General features: G+C 35.5%; 1 long non-coding RNA gene across 1 annotated transcript; it reads right to left on the bottom strand.

Annotated features, from left to right (window-relative positions):
• Nucleotides 1-14,131: 14,131 nt before the first annotated feature.
• LOC113354295 lies at nucleotides 14,132-18,105 on the bottom strand. Its single transcript, XR_003361795.1, has 10 exons — nucleotides 17,527-18,105; nucleotides 17,306-17,428; nucleotides 17,148-17,228; nucleotides 17,005-17,057; nucleotides 16,861-16,920; nucleotides 15,313-15,641; nucleotides 14,717-14,778; nucleotides 14,472-14,541; nucleotides 14,349-14,385; nucleotides 14,132-14,236 (listed from the first exon to the last, which is right to left on the bottom strand). It is a non-coding gene; the product is annotated as an uncharacterized LOC113354295 (long non-coding RNA).
• Between the last annotated feature and the right edge of the window lie 1,036 nt (nucleotides 18,106-19,141).

The raw sequence follows: 19,141 nt of genomic DNA, 5'->3' as shown, positions 1-19,141 counted from the left end.
CTAAACCACAAGAATATGAAAAGTAGTGAAATCCTGCATCTCAGTGTCTCTTCATCATGTTACCATAATTTGTATATTTTTGCTTTATTAATTCTTAAAATCAATCTCAACAAGTCCGAGTGTACGACAACCTTTTTACCATATATAAAATTCGATCAATTTTTTTTGGCGCCGCCGACGCGGACTTGTTTATAGATTTTTTTTAGGTTTTATTTTTATTTTTATTATTTTTGTTCTTTTTTACGCGTTCTGGAATTTCGGTTTGCTTTCAGACTTGGAGCTGAGATAAAGAAAAAGAGAAGAAATGCTGAAAAGAAAAGCAAAGCCAAAGAAGGAAAGAAAAGAGAAATCCAAAAGGAGTGAAGAAGAAGATTTTGTATATAGTTATTTTGTTTTATTTTTAGAAACTGTAAATAGGGTTTTATTTTTTGTAAATTTTTTTATTTTTTATTTTTGGACTTGTTGAAATTTATTTTTGGAACATTGGACATTATATATATATATTTTTTTTAAAACCCTAAGGAAGGGTTAATTTAAATAAAACTGCTGCAGGGAAGGACGACAGTTACGATACTGTCTCGGCCCCTCGGGTTCGTACACTGACATATGAGTCGGTGGCATGAGTCGACTTCAACGGTTCATCGCCCGTTTGGTGCGGGAGGTAAGACTCTATCCACCCATGAATCCCATGTCAGTGGGTTTTATTTTGTGTTGAGAATGTCGAAATGGTATTATAATAGCCAATACAACGAATATCCGACCTGACATTATTCCTATTATGACCATAGTGTGAATAACGGTTGGGAACGCCATCCTTTTGAAGGATATATGTCATACCATGGTGAGACAAATTACTATCCACATGCATACCGGTCATACGAGCAAGATTCTTATGCTTCTCCTCAACTATAGTCAGCACGTAGGATACTTGAGTCAAAACGTAAGTTACTTGAGTCGACATATGAGTCAACTGAAACAAATGACTTAGTTATGGATGAAAAAACCGCAACCAAGAGTGAACCTTATATACATGATACCATCAGGAAGTCATGTGAGTCGATTCAGAAGCGTTTGTTAGAGGCGCAAAATGCTCAAAATAAGCTTAATTTTCAATATAGTTATTAGAGCATTGCTCGGTCGAACTCGCATGCGTTGCTATCTCAAGCATGTTTGTCAATGTTAGTGATCAAAACTATAATTCTTGATTTCTAGTCTACTATAGCTAAGTCTCGGACTAGGATAGAAAGTGTAGTTGAGCTCAAGGACTTCATGGAGATTCATCATACAAGAAGAAGAACTACTCGAGGAACCGGTGGAACTTCTCGACAAAAAGGTATGTGAAGACTTGAACTTATATTTAACTCAAAATCTATCTAATCTATCTCCTACTTCTTGAGACAAAAAGTCGTATGCTATATATAGACTTAGATTATACACATTTGGTATTTCAAGCCGAGTATACCTCGCCTACCTATATCTCGAAATATGTGTTGGTAAGCGTTTCGCTTCGACCATGTTTATCTTTACCTAGTGACGAAAGTCATGATATGTTTCAATCACTTTGAAACTTGCTTTGACGAGAAATGGTGTAACAACTATATAACGTCCTCTAAGATATGTTTCAATGGTTGGAATAAGAGTTTAGATTACATAACCAATGATGGACATAAGTATTGTTGTGGAAACATATATGTGCAGAAGTCATATTCCTTGAACCAAAGTTTGTGAACTTTGTTAATCAAGAGAAACCGGAAGAATGGCTTGTTGCCAAGTCCGCGAACTCAGTCCGCGAACTGCCGAACTTCTAATACCGAGAAATTCTAATGGAGTTGACAAACTTGTTACGTGAGTACTAGTCAACGAACCCAGTCCGCGAACCGGCGGAAAGTCTTTGCCGAGATTTTCTGCTGGAGTTTGTAAACTCTACCCGGTTGCTTAAGTCCGTGAACCTAGTGTGCTTACTTAAGAAGGTTATATATCTGAAGATGATTTGTGAACTTAAACTTATAAAGACTAAGGAATGCAGTTTTCAAACCGTGGATATAAAAGTTCATGAACCGATTCAAGTGAATCAAATCATCTTTGCTTCAATTGTGTCTTGTGTAGTACATAAGATTTCCTTGCAATTGAACAACTCTCTAACTAGTTCATTTGAAGTCATTTGACCTAGTTATGGTGAAGAAGAATATAGTTGGTATGAGATGCTCATATGGCTAACCTTTTGGTTAATTATTGTTGAACCAACAAATTTACACGTTTGGGTACGGTTAACAAACCTAGAAGCGTGGATTTCATTTGTGTATAACAAGCTAAGTTTTCGATCTAACGGTTGAGAAATATTAGCTTGAATCTAAATCAGGTTTTCACCTAACAGTGGATATTGTTTGCTTTGTGACCAAGGCGAAACCCTGATTTGAAATACTATATAAGGGGACATCTAGCAACTCTGCAAAACTAATCCCCACACCTTACCTGTGATACTAGTTTGCGTGCTAGAGTCGTCTCTTTTAACCTTTGGTTTTCTTCTTCTAAAACCAAGTTAACGACTTAAAGATTTCATTGGGATTGTGAATCCATACCGATACTACTTTTATCGTGGTTGTGTGATCTGATCTTGTATCTTCTATCGTACGAGTAAAATAAGATTGATTGGCTTGAGATTAATATCCGATAGGCCAGATATAAAAAGTAGTCATAAACATCTTCGTCTCATTGTTTGTGATTCCGCAACATCTTATTTCGCTACCATACGATTAAAATTGTTGTGAGGTGATTGACTAATCTTGGCTGTTCTTCAGGAATATAAGACCGGATTATCAATTGGTTCCTGTTCACCTTGATTATTATCAAAAGACGGAACAAAAACTTTAGGGTTTTTCTGTGGAAGACAAATTGATCGTTTGATAGATTTGTCTGTGTGAGACATATTTGTTTATTATCAAAGCCTGCGATTTTGGGTCGTAGCAACTCTTAGTTGTGGATGAGATCATCTAAGGGAATCAAGTTCGTAGTATCCTGCTGGGATCAGAGGCGTAGGGAGTACAACTGTATCTTGGATCAGTGGGAGACTGATTGGAGTTCAACTACAGTCCAGTCCGAAGTTAGCTTGGAGTAGGCTAGTGTCTGTAGCGGCTTAATACAATGTGTGTTCAATCTGGACTAGGTCCCGGGGTTTTTCTGCATTTGTGGTTTCCTCGTTAACAAAATTTCTGGTGTATGTGTTATTTCAGTTTCCGCATTATGTTGTTTTATCTTTATAATTGAAATAATACAGGTTGTGCGTTAGATCATCAATTATAGTAATCCAACCTTTGGTTGTTGATTGTCATTGATTAATCCTTATATTTGATTAAAGACTCGTTTATTTCTATTAGCTCGAGTAAATCAAAACAAGAGAGAGATATTAACTCCTTGAGATACTTTTACCTAGATTGAGTCTGACTGTCTAGTTGATTCTTTATAAAGTGTTTCGGAGTTAGTCCATAGAGATTGCTAAGCGAAATATTGGGTGGTGTTATTATACCCCCGCTTTTTCAATTGGTATCAGAGCAGGCAAACACGTGCAAGACCTCAAAAGTTGGTGTTTGTAGTGATCTAACTCTATGGATAAGAGTTTTATCTCTGATAAACGCGTCATCAGAAATAAAAGTTCCATCTCGTCTAACTCTATTAAAGAGAAAGGTTCCTCAATCTCGAATATAGATAAATCTTCTGTACTGACGAGACAAAGAAACACAACATGTATGATCCCGATAAACCTTCAAAAGATAGCTTCTCTATTAATAAATGGGATTCAGATGAAGAGAGTGAATTGATTCTAAATCTTGTTAGAATCCAAGCTGATAAATTCAATCGGTTGAAGCATCATGTCAATGTTATACTTTGTGTAATAAGATATTGCAAAGCCAAAGGTAATTCTGAAGCTCATTCTTCGTGTACGTCTCTTGAATCTAGCCTTAGAAGAGATGCCTTGGAAATTGACCATCGCTTGAGTAAGCTCTCTATTCAAGGATGCTCAAAGAAATCTAATATGCCAAGTAATTCTGACACATCTAAAGATGATTTATCCTCAGAAGTAAAAACGGATATGCCCGAAGTCACCAACACTCAAGGATGTTGCACATCAAATGGAGGGAAGAAATCTTCTAACGATGATATTAAGACCGTACTATCTAATCATTCTGATGATCCGAAAGTATGTCTTGTCTGTGAGACAAAGAGTTCTGTTAAACGAAAGGGAACCTCTAGGTTGAAGAAAAACTCCTTGGTTCAACTTCAATACACCTTAGATTTAATTCTTAAAGTTGTAGCTGACACTCGTATTACTAAACCAATTGGTTTTCGTACCTACCCTGTGTATGTTACCAGGAAAGTCAGTTCAATGAGTTCCTCGAACACACAAGTACAAAACATACGTCTTAATAAACATCGTCTAAAGGAAGATTGTGTCGTTGTCTCTGGAAATAATGCTACTCCTATTGAGAAAGGATGTTCAGAAGAAAGAAGAAAAATTGATGAAATGAGAGATAATATGAAAAGGATAATTGAAGGGTATAAAGAACTCGTCAGCAGGTTGTCCTTCTCCTCAAACCAAAATTCTTCTGATATGAACTCAAACTATGTCTCATATTTTGATGACAGTAAGTTTTATGATAATTTCTCACATAAAAGGGAGTCCCTCTCTAGATTCATGAGGAAAAAGGGACTTGACCATAAACACAAATCTCTTGATGAGCTTGTGGCTCATACTTGTGCTAATTAATCACAAGGGTTGAAGAGCTTACTCATAAAAACCCTGTTGAGTAAGATATGTTAATATTCAGGTATACTTTTGGCATTTGCGTCTGTTAAGTTGAGCTATGTTCTTATCGTCCATAGCTAAGATTTTTGTTTGCAGACTCACTGTGCTTAAAGTATTGTTTGTAAATTGTTATTAGGAAGTCTTCTTTTGAATCTTGTTTCTTGCTACAACTATGCTCAAAAGTGCTTTTCTGTGCTATGGAGTTTTTCAAACCTTGTTTTTATAGCAAAAGTTTGGTTTATGGGCCTTTCTTTTCTGGGTAATGTTGCACTCGAACGGTTATCCATGTTCTGGTACGAGTCAACTGTTTAAACCCTAAAATCCCTTTTTCAGGAAACCCTTATATACTTACCTATTGAGTTGCAAAAGTCACATACGCATACTCTAGGATGGTTTCTGGGATGTCAAGAATATCTTATTCTCCATCTTGCTATGGTGGTTTTGCAAGAGTATTCCTTGACAAAGGTGTTTTTGTTGAGTCCAAGAAGAAGAGAACCCTTGTAGATGATAATCATCTGAATGCTTCATGTTATTTTGCCTATGTTCATGAGGATGCTGAAAAGAATGATATGATTTCTGCTGAAGTTGTTCATGACTTTCTTAAGTACTTTGGGGAAGCAAAACATGAGCTCATTGATACTCTGAAAGATCTTGATGCGTTGAAAACTGAGTTAGAAAAGGTTATTGTTGACCTTAGTCTCATAAAGTCTTACATCAATGATCTTCGCGAAGAGAATCACCTCTCCGATGTTGCAATGAATGTTATTGATCACAAGCTCAAAGACCCATTGTCTCGTGAGGATTCTGAACCGTCCATATTATCTTAGTTCGTGTTCGGGATAGCACTGGAGTCTGTTTTTTTTAGCTTGTTTTATTTTTGTTGCCTAGTATGTCTTCTTTTTGGTTTAGTTGGAAGAATAACCAGTGCTTTGAATAACAATGATTATGACTACACGTAACTATTATGTTTCATCTTCTTGTTTTTTTAGGTTTATTGATATTAAATTCTAAAAATATTTGGAGGATGATGGTTTGCAGTATTTAATCTTTATGATTTGTTATATTGCAATTTGTTATGGGATATTGGTGTTTACGTCCGTGAACTATGTTGTCCCATATTTTGTCAAAAGTAAAGTCGTTCACGATCGGTATTCATGTATTGATTTAAGGATGAATAAACTTTTGAAATATACAAAAGTTAAGCCTATATTGTCAATTCTTTGATGGAAGATAGGTTAAAATCTTTTGTGTTCAAGGATTATGTCTATTAAAAATCGTTATGCAAATAGTGATGGAAGATAGAATGAATCCTTGTGTATTCCACAATATTGATCTTCACTGATCCATATTTTATGTAATATTGTAAGTCTCCCTAATGTGTATTATGTTGAGGACGATACAACCAAGTTGATTAATTTTTGATTAGCTTTGTTGGTTGTTTCGTAAGGTACTTTATGTTGAGCATTCTTGAACTAAATTAATAATCTTGTTTGGTTATTTAGTTATTGCTCCATAAGTCTTTTTATGTGGAGCAAAACAAATGACAGTTAAATTGATTACTTTTATAATTAGTTTTATTGTGTATTCCAATTAGATTAATTATGGGTTCTCTTGTAATTAATCTAGTTGAGTATTTTCATACTCCGTAAGATTCCTCTTATGTTGAGTATATGAACGACTATACTATTCATTTTTTGATTGGTATGTTAGTCGTATGCTCCGAAAGTTATTTTTTGTCGAGCATAATCAATTAAGTTGATCACCTTTGTGTTTAATTTGATTGCGTAATCCGATTAAATTAATCATGGGTTTACTTGTGATTAATTTGATTGAGATTTTGGATATAGAAATTCATTCTCATGGTTTTTAGTGTCCAATAAAAATCCTTCTTTTATTATGAAATTAAGGTCGCTTTTGTTGTTCCCTTGGGAATGACATCAAATGGGGGAGAGTTCTTTTGAACTTGTGCTTAATGGTCATATCTTGAGGGGTGTGCGACTGTGGAATTTTAAAGGGGTTATCTTGTATCTTTAAACTCCTTGATGAATGCTATTAGGTTCGGCTATATGATTGCATTTAAATTAGATGGTATGTATTTTTTGTTTTAGTCATGAAATGTCTCTTACGGAAATTTCATTATGATCCCGTTCTTGTACCTTTGCCAATTTTATTGACAAAAATGGAGAGAATTAATATATAGTTCACACTACAAATACATATGGTTTTCGGATCATTATGTAAGGGGGAGTGGTTTCCATGTGAGATGGAGTATCGACTAAGGGGGAGTGATACATATAACCATAGTATTATTGTTGAAGTTGTGATACAATTGGACTTTGACACTGTGTAATAATACTATGACACTGTATAACAATGATCGAGACCGATGCTTTCTCATTTTTATAGCTACGGATCTTCAACAACGGTGATGCTAAACTTAAAACCTTTGGGATCATTGGAGTACTTGGAAGTGACGAAGATTTCGAGAAATGTTGAAGATTAGACATGTGGAATAGGAGATACTAAAGTTTCTCTATCTTATTTGTATTCCATATGTATTGATAGTTTTGTCACTAAAATTGACAAAGGGGGAGATTGTTAGAGCATTGCTCGGTCGAACTCGCATGCGTTGCTATCTCAAGCATGTTTGTCAATGTTAGTGATCAAAACTATAAGTCTTGATTTCTAGTCTACTATAGCTAAGTCTCGGACTAGGATAGAAAGTGTATTTGAGCTCAAGGACTTCATGGCGATTAATCATACAAGAATAAGAACTACTCAAGGAACCGATGGAACTTCTCGACAAAAAGGTATGTGAATACTTGAACTTATATGTCACTCAAAAGTCTATCTACTCTATATCCTACTTCTTGAGAAAAAAAGTCGTATGCTATATATAGACTTAGATTATACACATTTGGTATTTCGAGCCGAGTATACCTCGCCTCTCTATATCTCGAAATATGTGTTGGTAAGCGTTTCGCTTAGACTATGTTTATCTTTACCTAGTGACGAAAGTCATGATATGTTTCAAACACTTTGAAAATTGCTTTGACGAGAAATGGTGTAACAACTATATAACATCCACTAAGAGTGTTTCAATGGTTGGAATGAGAGTTTAGATTACATAACCAATGATGGACATAAGTATTATTGTGGAAACACATATGTGCATAAGTCCTATTCCTTGAACCAAAGTTTGCTAACTTTGTTGATCAAGAGAAACCGGAAGAATGGCTTGTTTCCAAGTCCGCGAACTGCCGAACTTCTCATCCCGAGAAATTCTGCTGGAGTTGAAAAACTTGTTACGTGAGTACCAGTCCACGAACCCAGTCCGTGAGCCGGCGGAAAGTTTTTGCCGAGATTTTCTGCTGGAGTTTGTAAACTCTACCCGGTTGCTTAAGTCCGCGAACCTAGTGTGCGAACTTAAGAAGGTTATATATCTGAAGATGATTTCTGAACTTAAACTTATAAAGACTAAAGAATGCAGTTTGAAGTTCATGAACCGATTCAAGTGAATCAAATCATCTTTGCTTCAATTTTGTCTTGTGTAGTACATAGTATCTCCTTGTAATTGAACAATTCTCTAACTAGTTCATTTGAAGCCATTTGAACTAGTTATGGTGAAGAAGAATATGGTTGGTATGAAATGCTCATATGGCTAACCTTTTGGTTAACTATTGTTGAACTAATAAATGTACACGTTTGGGTACAGTTAACAAACCTAGAAGCGTGCATTTCATTTGTGTGTAACAAGCTAAGTTTTCGATCTAACGGTTGAGAAATATTAGCTTGAATCTAAATCAGGTTTTCATCTAACGGTGGATATTGTTTGCTTTGTGACCAAGGAGAAACCCTGATTTGAAAGACTATATAAGGGGACATCTAGCAACTCTACAAAACTAATCCCCGCACCTCACGTGTGATACTAGTTTGCGTGCTAGAGTCGTTTCTCCTTTAACCTTTGGTTTTTTTCTTCTAAAACCAGGTTAAAAACTTAAAGACTTCATTGGGATTGTGAAGCCAGACCGATACTACTTTTATCGTAGTTGTGTGATCTGATCTTGCATCTTCTATGGTACGAGTACAATCATATTGATTGGCTTGAGATTAATATCTCTGATAGGCAAGATATAAAAAGTAATCATAAACATCTTCATCTCATTGTTTGTGATTCTGCAACATCTTGTTTCGCTACCATACGATTAAGATTGTTGTGAGGTGATTGATTTATCTAGGAAGTTCTTCGGGAATATAAGACCGGATTATCAATTGGTTCCTGTTCACCTTGATTATTATCAAAAGACGGAACAAAAACTTTAGGGTTTTTCTATGGGAGACAGATTGATCCTTTGATAGACTTGTCTGTGTGAGATAGATTTGTTTATTGTCAAAGCCTGCGATTTTGGGTCGTAGCAACTCTTAGTTGTGGGTGAGATCAGCTAAGGGAATCAAGTTCGCAGTATCCTGCTGGGATCAGAGGCGTAGGGAGTACAACTGTACCTTGGATCAGTGCGAGACTGATTGGGGTTCAACTACAGTCCAGTCCGAAGTTAACTTGGAGTAGGCTAGTGTCTGTAGCGGCTTAATACAGTGTGTGTTCAATCTGGACTAGGTCCCGGGGTTTTTCTGCATTTGCAGTTTCCTCGTTAACAAAATTTCTGGTGTCTGTGTTATTTCGGTTTCTGCATTATATTATTTTATCTTTATAATTGAAATAATACAGGTTGTGTGTTAGATCATCAATTAGAGTAATCCAACCTTTGGTTGTTGATTGTTGATTGTCATTGATTGATCCTTGGATATTGGTCTTTGGTACCATCCAAGTTTTTGTGTTTGATTAAAGACTCGTTGATTTCTATTAGATCGAGTAAATCAAAACAAGAGAGAGATATTAACTCCTTGAGATACTTTTACCTAGATTGAGTCTGAATGTCTAGTTGATTCTCTAGAAAGTATTTCGGAGTTAGTCTATACAGATTTCTAAGCGAAATATTGGGCGGTGTTGTTAGACCCCCGCTTTTTCAATAGTGTTTCCAATAGTACCCTTGAAAATGAGGATAGTTATTCACATAATCAAAATAACGAGGTTAAAATTGGTAACACTACTTGTTTTGATAATGTTCGATCATTTTTATGTTATTATAATGATGATTTTAATGAGGATAGTATTGATGAAGAATTTGAAATATGTAGGCATAGTGATCAGCAATTTGTTACTCCGATTGAGCTTTATAATGATAATGTTAATTCTAGTACAAATCCAAATAATTTTAATAATTATTCACCTATTAAAAAGAACGAGGATTTTACTAGAAATACCTCTATTTTAAACGATGTAGTATCTCCTTTTCACGAAGCCAATGATGGTTTAGAGGACCGAGTTTATTTTGAGCCTAGTGATTTAGAAACAATGGTTTTAGGCAAAGAAAATGAACTCGTAGAGATGAGTGATAATGAACATGACTTAGAAGAATCAATTGACCTTTTCAGAAATCTGATGACCTTGAAATTAGGGAAGTTGTGACTAGTCTTTCTAGAGACACAGAAAACTCTAAGTTTAGGGGTGATTATCATTCTCCATGTGCTTTAACTCTTAAAAAGGTCCCTCACTTGGGACTTGACATATGTGCCTCAACCATTTTACAAGATTATCTTCAGACATGTTTTCCCGAACCTAATGATGTCTAGGAAGAATTCCAGTTGTTAGAAACCCATCATATGGTTGATGTGGTTTACCCAGGCTATGGTACCCAGATTGATTTTGTTTTCCCGCCAAATATTTTTATTCCAAATATGGGAGCGTATGAGTTTCAAATGTGTCTCTTATTAAGTTTTAAGACTAAGCCTAAGTACTTTAGGAGATTAGAATCGACACATTTGTCTAAGATTGACCACCACTTTCATCATGGTCAATTGTGTGAGTCAAAATTGTTTGACTTTAAGGATCCGCAGTTATTCAGGTTATTATTATGTGCTTCTAAGTTTTTACTTGAGTTTTTCCAGACTCTAATGCCTGAACCGGATCTTAGCTTTAAGGAATTCCAGCACATGAAAATATTTTATTTAGACCCTTTTATAGAGCCTGAACCTGAACCTGAACCACGGGTAAATGTAGTTGTCTTAAACAGGAAACTAGACAAGGGTGTGCTTTATTTTTCAAATTTATGTTGCAGATTCCTTTTATTTGTGGCAGCTCTATTTGGTTTTGATGACCCACAGATATTCCGGCTATTACTTTATGATTTTATGAGATGACTAATCCTTTCTTAGTCTGGATGAAGACTTTAAACTTAGTACTTGCTGGGAGGTAACCCAAGTTTTCGATACTCTGGTAATATCCTTCCTCACTTCCTTTATATAGTAAAAATTTCTCCTTGTTCATATTTTTTAATTTTATCTTTAGAACATTGAGGACATGTTAGATTTAAGTGTGGGGAGTGGTTATTAACTTTTTATTTTTATTTTTCAGGAATTTTCTTGCATATTGTGACCAGTCGTTGAGCGGGTCTAAAAAAAAATATATATATATATATATATTATCACCAGTTGAATAGCGGGTCTAAAAACAATGATTGTTAGGGTTATGACCAATTATGTAGCGGGTCTCTCTCTCTCTCTTATATGACCAGCTGTGTAGCGGGTCAATTTTCTGTTTTGCTCGAGGACTAGCAAAATGTAAGTGTGGGGGAATTTGATGAGCACGCAAGTGTGACGCATTTTCACCCACAAATACATTAGCTGGGACTTATTTTATCACTAATAAACTTGTATGTAGGTGTTTTTGGGCAATAAACATTTTTGGAAAAATCATCTCGAAAAGTTGTTAAAGGCATCCCTGAGGACAACTACTAAATGGAACCCTACTTTGGTTAAGGGGCACCTAAATTGCTAAGGGGTACCCACAGGATACCCACGTACTTGGTTAAGGGATGTCCTTCTTCTCCTTCGTCTGAAAACAAAAATTTGGCGGGAAAGTATTATATTCACCTGCATATTCTCTGTAATGATTTCTGTCAAGATTTTGTGAGAGATTTTCGTCAGAATTAATTGGGAGTACCCTGTTAAGCTAATAAAGGAAAGGTAATTGACTCAGAACCGAAGAAAGAGGAGTCTATTGCACACAACAAAGCACGATCATATATCGGGTTCTAACATGCTTGCCAGACAACAACTGAGATTAGTGTGTATATGGAGAGTTAGGGGGTAGAAGAGAGCAAAAAAATGAAGTTGCAGAGTCGTGTTCATCTTTAGCATAGAAGTGAAGAAGAAGAACAACCTACACTAGTAGTCTGTCGTTTATAAAGTGTGATTTATTCTCACTACTTGCGACTGTTGTACTGCAACAGTTTTGAGCGATAGTTTTCTTGTAACAAAGCTTCGTAACAGCAAGTTGTAAAGCCCTTATACCGTTGCAAACTCGGTTCTTTTCCATTTTTGCCATTGTAAACACCCCTTGAGCAATGAAAATCTGTTCTGAGCGTGTTTTCCCTATGTAAAGCTAAACCCCATAACTGGGACAACGGAGGAAGCAAATTTTCATGATTGTGGTAAATTCATCAATTCTTTTTATGACTTTTTACATATATTTAATTGTCTTATGATATCTATTAATTATTTGTTATTTTATCTGATGTCGCATGCTTAGTTTTTATTACTTTTGATGCGTAATGCTTACAACTTACAACTAATGTTTAATGAAATCTATTTTTGGCAAAGAATTAGAGTCACAACTTCTTTTATTTGAGATATATTGTCTAGAGTTAATTACTGAACCACAAGAATATGAAAAGTAGTGAAATCTTGCGTCTCAGTGTCTCTTCATCTTGTTACCATAATTTGTCAAAAAACAGGGGTACAACAACCACACCCAATATTTCGGTTACCAATCTGTATGGACAAACTCCAATATACTTTTTAGAGAACCAACTAGACAGTCAGACTTGTTGATGGTGGATTTTCAACAAAGGTCAAAATCGTAAAATCATGATACTGCATGTCCCTGATACGGCTTTCAGGCATGTAACGATTCATATTTTACGAGCCATGATGAACATGTTTTTCGAAAGGCCTCCACTAGCTGAGCGCTCGATGCCTCGCATTTCATCATGACCTCTATGTAGAATAACATAATTGGGAGGTTCTCCTCATATTGAGAACTTAACGCCTTCAGGACGTCGGTAACACTCATTGTTCCCTGAATACATAGAGAGACCCACCTCTACATAGAAGAACGATTGGGCGGTTCTCCTCATATTGAGAGCATTAACGCCTTCAGGACGTCGGTGACACTCAGTATTCCCTGACTATGTAGAGAGACCGTGTATAGACCCAGGTGGTCCTCCGTACATAATTGTTGAGAGGGTAAAAAACGCCTTCAGGACTTCGGCAACACTCGCTGTTTCCTGACTATGCACCTTACAGAATGGGTATGACGCTTTAACTGACTAATATCCCTTCTGCAATAGATTAATTCTACTGTAACATTCACCACTGAATTCCTAGAAGATAATCTATTTTATCTCATCATTTCGATTTCATGATCGAATCCACGGCTGATCTCATGAAATGGTAATAAATAAATTATTACTTCGATTTCATGATCGAATCCACGGCTGATCTCATGAAATGGTAATCGATTACTCCGATTTCATGATCGAATCCACGACTGATCTCATGGAATGGTAATAAACAACAATTACTCCGATTCTACGGTCGAATCCACAATCCCATGGAATGGTAATACTCATTTTATTATTCTGAATTCATGGTCAAATCCACCGCTGATTCTATGGATTGATAACAAATAACAACTCATCTTTATTACACCAAAATACACGTTGCAAAGAATTTAACCAACGCTTATATACGTCGGTAATATGGCGTAGCAAATTTTGGTGCAACTCAAAAATCCGTTGGGAAAATTAATTTGTGCAACATATATATGCGTTGCACAACTCATTCAGCGACGTTTTATTTTGCAATTGTGCAACGCATTATTAAATTTGTGCAACGGTTACACTAATTTAGGCAACCTATTACTCTATTTAAACAACATTTATATACGTTGCAAAACGATTTACAGATAAAAAAAATTCCTAGCAGATTTCTTTACCTGAATATACCATTGTAGATCAACTAAAAGGCCCAATTTTTCATATGAACATAAGGTTTGTCGTCACAATCCATCAAGATATATCAGTTTGTAATAAAGATATGAATCCTATGAATTCCTCGAGTTGAATCATGTAACAGATGAACTATAATAAACATACAATTATTTGGTTGATTCAAAGATAAATACTAACAATGGTCACGAATCCAAGTTTCTGAATTCGAAAATATGAATTAGTTCATAAGAGTATCTTCAGTTGTTTACACATATGTTGTAACTAGAAGTACCAATATTGGTGGAAGATCATTAAAATCAATATCCTGCAGAGTAGAAGAAAAAATTATAGTCCAACTGAAGTTGATACAGAAGCCTCGTAGTTTATTGACGAAACCAAAATGTTGACACTTCAATTCAGAACGTAAGAAAACTTACTGCGTAAACAATGTTCGTCTAAAATTTAAGTTGAGGCCTGAAAAGAGGTAGAAGTTAAGGTTAATGGTAAAATACAATGTGTTAATGATAGATAACACAGAACCTGGGGTTACTATTCGCCACCTTATATGGAAACATGACCTGCAATTGCTTCCCATAATGTCTGGGCATCGCCATCATCGACTGAGCATATCTGTATAAGTATAAAAGAGAAACAAGCTTGTTATAACCACCGGAATATATGGGCACTCCCAATCCCACCACCACCATCTTTGAATTATATTACTAAGCTTTGAAGACAAAAAATATAACTGAAAACAATATTGTTCACGCTCATATAAAACACGATGCGGAGAATAGACACAAACCTTGGTCCTTGAGATTCTGATAGCATCGAGCAAGCTCAGTGTAGTTTGAGGCAGTTAATCAACTACAAAAATCGATTCAGAAATAAAATCATATAGGAATAGATGATCAAGTGTAGTTGGATGTTGCTTCAGGTAGATTCAAATGCTGCAATACTCATTGGCATGATTTATGCAAGTTTTCATACTGATTACCCTGGACACATAAATCTGAAAAGTAAAACTAGAGGATAAATATATGCCAATTAGAACTGAAGACCCGTCATGAACATCTCCTGGAAGATGGTTAATCATCTAAAGCATCTAAGCAAGGTATACATGACAACATCTAAAGCATCATAGCAGCCACTGAGCATACTGTTTAAAATGTCACTTGCAATTAGGAACTGACACTTTCTTACCGCGTCCCAAAAAAACCATTATCATTCTCAATTTGAAATATTTTGCACTTTCATCCACCACGACCCACTCCAACACAATCTAAAACAAGTACAGAACTATACTACCCCATGCATGTGATATATAGACTAGAAAACAATTACCATATATAAGTTTTGATAATATGAGTTTGATTGGGAGTATGATTTTCAAAATGATACCTCTGCACAAGATCTTGTACTTCAGTAATAAGCTTTCCACTTTACGGACATGAATCACATGATATTCAAAATGCCGGTCCGGTGCTGGTCATTATGATGTCCTCATCCTGCTTTTCACCAGGCCTTCATTGACCTCCAAGGTAAACATTCTGTCGAGGAGCGATTGAGAGTGTCAAGTATATAAAAGTGAAATAAAAAAACGAATAGTAAGACAATAAGTGCCGCATAGTAAGACAAGCGGAAGAGTCATAGCAAGTTAAGGAAGTTTCCACATTGAAGGGAAAATTGCATAGAGTGCTCCTTCTGCTAAGTCCACAGGAAGATCTCTCCTGCAGTTAGCAACACAAATACTAATGTCAAGCAATTATCAACCACACAGTAATTCATTGTTTATGTTTCCACGGCTTGATGTGAAAAAAAGATAGCATACATAACCCTTGGCAAGTGACATATATAGATACAAAATAAATAAAAATGAATATGGTGGTCGTGACTTACTTCCTTCATACTATCAACATGTCTTGGTCTTTTTTGGAAATGTAAAGACATATTCTTTAATTTAATTAAACAAATGAATGCAAGTGTTACCAAGTTCATGTAACAAGAGACAACAATACTAAATAAAGTCATTAAAGCAATGTGTTCCATTGAAACACAAAGTAAACATCAAGCCATTATTCCTCTTTTGGAACCAGGGACAATACCAAAAAATTAGGCTCCTTTAAAAAACATCACCATATTAGTTTAATAGAGCTCTTAGTGAAGAGAGCAGTGGCAACTAAAACATCGAAATGCACTAGACAGGGTCAAACAGACCCAAAGAAGAGAAAAATCCTTCCCATACAAGTTCAAATCTGTGTGTCCGACTGCCGTATGCAAAACTTTCTACGAACTCTTTATCTGATCCATACTATAGGTCTATATAAGGTCCATCTATTTATTGTAGCCTAGACCCTTTTATGAAGATGGAAAGAATAAGAGTTCCACTTCCCATACTACAGGTCTCCATCTGCAAATTCGAGTTTGGATACTAACCCAACAATTTTGGACATCTATAAACCATAACTATTCAACCCAATGAATCAACAACACCATTTTCTTGGCTAGTTTTAAGAGTCCCATGAATCTTCCATTCCTTCTCAACTTTGAAATCATCTCACTAAACCCTTGATAATATCCATCTTACTAAACCCTTGTCCTTTATTACTGCATTGTAAAGGCAGTGATTTGTATTCAGAATCTGTAAGGAAAATTATGCATAAAAAGCTTGATTGTTATTGTCCTTGCACATCATACATCATCAACGCCTAACTATAAAAATTTACTTTGAACGATAAACTCTAACATAAGCTACATAACTTTAGGCACAACGGAACACATAGAAAAAGAAGAAAAGAATCTGTCATTGTTTACTTAAAGGATCCTCCTTCATAATTGAGAATACACATGCAAATTGTATACTTACCTAAATAGACCCGTGAACAACAATGAATTGAATACAGAACAAACAAAAACTCAAAACAACATAACTGAATAGACAACAGTCACCTCACATGTAGATATTCATGAATTCTAATAGTTGCCTTATTAGCCTCCTCCACATATTCTCTACCAAAAAAGAAAAAGAGGAGCTTTCAATAAACCCACAACAGATAAACACCAAAACATCAGTTACTCAAAGAATCGGCGTACCTATCGGGATGAGTATTCCAACAAAGTTTTGTTGAATCCACTACAGAGCATACCTATATAAGTACCTGAATATGAGTACTCAATCAATAATACCAGTACAATTTAAGTCCAAAAATCTATCAATTACATGAGCAATCCCTTACCGTATCCCCAATCTCATCCATGGCTCGAATAATATCGACATTAGAAGGCGATTCTGATATATAAGAACCAATTCTCCTGACCTAATATTCAAATTTTCAGATAAATTTACATAACAAAAATAAAATATTGCATTTTTTATGTCCAATAGAAGGCATACCTTTCGATAGAATCATCAACGAAGCAATGAAAACCCTTCAGATTTTAAGACTTTGAATCCATAAAGACCCCTATCTTCATTATGAGAAGTTATAGGTAAAAAAATAGAAAAGGAAACACCTTACTGCAAAAACAAAAACGAGAAAAAATAAAGTGAAATTAAATCGTTAATAATACAAAAAGTATATCAAATTTACCAAACAAGATCAAGATTCATATTACTCTGATGATTTCAGGAGCGAAAAGACTAGATCTAGGGTTACAACGTTTGATTTCTGTTGATAGATGCGTCCTGATTTTGAGATAGGGGTTTTAATGAAGTTATGATTTGTGACAGTGAACTTCTAGAATAGAGGTTTGTCTTCGATTTTTGACTTAGATTTTGAACTTAATTATTGAGAAAAACTGGATTTTTATTCTAGGGTTCTTCGAGGCTTATCCCTAAATTAGGGTTATACCTTCTTCTGAAAATTAAGGTTAATAGTTGATAGATCGAACTTTCTGATTTATGGGTTTTGACTAGGATACATATCTTAAAAATAAATGGGTTTTGATTTGAGTTTTAAAGCCGAATTCTGCGGTTTCGTCTCTGGTTGAAAATAGGTTTTTTTTCAGTACTTAGAATCTTCAATTGAACTTGCTATATCTTTTCATCTGAAATCTCGATATGAAATCTGTCTGAGAAAGTTGATGATAGAATGGAAGTTGTCTGAGATAGTTTGGAGAGAAAAAAGAGAATTGAGAGGAAGAATAGAGTCTGTCTGAAGATGATAGAATTGAGTCTGTCCGAAGAAGAGACAGTTCGATCGAGATAAGAGAGGAAAAAAAACAAAACAAATAAATAAAACCCTTTAAAAAAACGATAAATGGATAAAAACTCTTGAAAATATTGCAATTTAGAATAACCGTAGGATGGCGACCTATATCAACGGTCCAAAAATTACGCTCAATTATTATGAATTAATTTATAAATGATGCAACGGATTTTTTGATGTGCAACGTAAATTTCGTTGCTCAGTATGCAACCTTTATATCCGTTGCACATCAAAACTTCTAGGGTTGCAAAAACCAGGATATGGTGTAGTACGCAATTTCATGAATCATTCTCCACTAAATTTCGTAAATTGGTAATAAATACTCAATAACCGGGCATCTGTACCATCGCTGAGTAAGTCCCAATAAAATGGTGCAAGTGTACTCGACGATGATGCACGACCGAGCACCCGAATGCACGAACGATCATTCCAAAATATGGACAAATGAGGAATCCTACACAAAACATGAGAGATAAAATAATAACAGTGAAATAATAAAGAGGCGCCCATGGGCCGGGCCCACCGACCGGCCGGCCATGCCCTAGCCGTGGCCGGTCCCATGCCTCTTCCATTATTTTCTTTATTTTATTATTTTCATGAACTCGTGAAAACTCATTCATTCTAGTAACTTTCCTTGTTTGAGCAAAACTCACGGTTTTTCTATATTTTCATGGTTTCATGAGAAATAATATTATAAAATAGGGAATGCTGTCGCGGGACCGGGTAACTTGGCCGGCCGGCCATACCCTAGTCGTGGCCAGTCCCACACCTTGCAATCCCTATTCTTTCATAATTATTATTTCCCTCATCTCATGAAACTCCTCCGTTTCAACAAAACTCATGGTTTATCCATAGTTTCACGATTTCATGAAAATAATACTATAAAATAGGGAAAAGGTGTCATGGGACCGGGAAACTTGGCCAGCCAGCCAAACCTTGCAATCCCTATTCTTTCATAAATATTATTTCCCTCATCTCGTGGAAACTACTCCGTTTGAGCAAAAATCATGATTTCTTCATAT

The sequence above is a fragment of the Papaver somniferum genome, chromosome 2 (assembly GCF_003573695.1).
Source record: "Papaver somniferum cultivar HN1 chromosome 2, ASM357369v1, whole genome shotgun sequence".
NCBI lineage: Eukaryota > Viridiplantae > Streptophyta > Magnoliopsida > Ranunculales > Papaveraceae > Papaver > Papaver somniferum.
Note: the sequence above shows the minus strand (reverse complement) of the source record. Positions and strands in the feature narration are given on the sequence as shown.